Here is a 1,486-nt window from a genome sequence, read left to right on the forward strand (position 1 = left end):
TTATTGCCTTCCTAAAATATTTGCTATTCCTCCTGAAACACCCTGTATAACTGTGTAACGCGTCCGCAGCTCTCTCGAATTTGCATGTGGCCTCCTTGTGAATCAGCAGCTCACCCAGTATTGTCTAGAGTCAGGTTTGGTTAGCTTGGGGCTTCCGGCCTGGGGCGTTCACCACCACCGTCAGTCTTCTGTCAATGTCGTCACGCACTGAGCGTCAGCGGAACGGAGCGAAAGGCACCACTGACATTTATTTCCTCGAGGAAATATAGAAACTCGTCAAACAATACTGACATTCAATGCATAGAGACTTTTTATCTAACCCACTGTGTTTTGTTTTGTTTCTAACTACCAAAAAACGCCAAGAAACTAATTTTTCTTCGTCGATAGAGCTCACTTTTTCTTTCCTGAAAAACTTCTGTGAAAGAAAATTGTTTCATTACTTTGCTTTCTCATTTATTGCCAATGTAGTCTTTTTTGTCAAGTTATTGTAAAACTTAAATCACTTTTCCCTTTAATATACATCCTAAGACAAAAAAAGACACTCCACGAGGGAATCATCCGAATGGGACGGAAATCGGTAGATGTGATGTACATATACAGTCAAGCAAATAATTACAGTTTCAGGAAAACTGAATGATTTATTCGCCAGGAAGAGCTTTACAAATTGAGCAAGTCAATAACGCATTGATCCTCCTCTGGCCCTTTTTCAACAAGTTATTCGGCTTGGCACTGATCGATGAAGTTGTTGGATGTCCTCTGAGCCGGTTGGAGGTCCCTGCCCAGAATACGCCAAACGTTCTTAATTGGGGCGATCTTGCTGGCCAAAGTAGAATTTGGCAAACACGAGGACAAGCAGCAGAAACTCTCGCTCTGTGCTGGCGGGTATTATTTTGCTGAAATATAAGTCCAGGGTGGCTTATATGAAGGACAACAAAACCGGCCGTAGAATATCGTCGACGATCCGCCGTACTATAAGGGTTCCGCGGACGACAATCAGAGGAGTGCTGCTGTGAACAGAAACGACACACTATACCGTCTAGCGGGTTCATATCTCACCGCCGTCGGGAGCTTCTCCATACACGTCTTCGCTGGTCGTCGAGCTAATTTCAAAGCGGGACTCATCACTGAAGACAATTCTTCTCCAGCCAATGAGATTCCAGGCCAAAGACGTGTCTAGCTAGAGAGAGTGGTGGGATTCCAACCTGACTGTCTCTCGCCATAGGGTCTCACAACCAGGAGTGGTGGTATGTGGTGTCATTCCTTTACATAGCACAACTCCTTTGGTTGTCACCTGCGATATCCTTACAGCATACTGGTACATCGACAATATTCTACGACCCGTCTTGTTGCTCTTCATGGTATGCCATCCTGGGCTTACTTTTCAGCAAGATAACTCCTGCCCGCACATGGCGAGAGCTTCTACTGCTTGTCTTTGTGCTTTTTAAACCCTACCTTGGCAAGGGAGGTCGCCGGATCTCTACCCAGT

Source organism: Schistocerca nitens, chromosome 2 (genome assembly GCF_023898315.1).
Source record: "Schistocerca nitens isolate TAMUIC-IGC-003100 chromosome 2, iqSchNite1.1, whole genome shotgun sequence".
Taxonomy (NCBI): Eukaryota; Metazoa; Arthropoda; class Insecta; order Orthoptera; family Acrididae; genus Schistocerca; species Schistocerca nitens.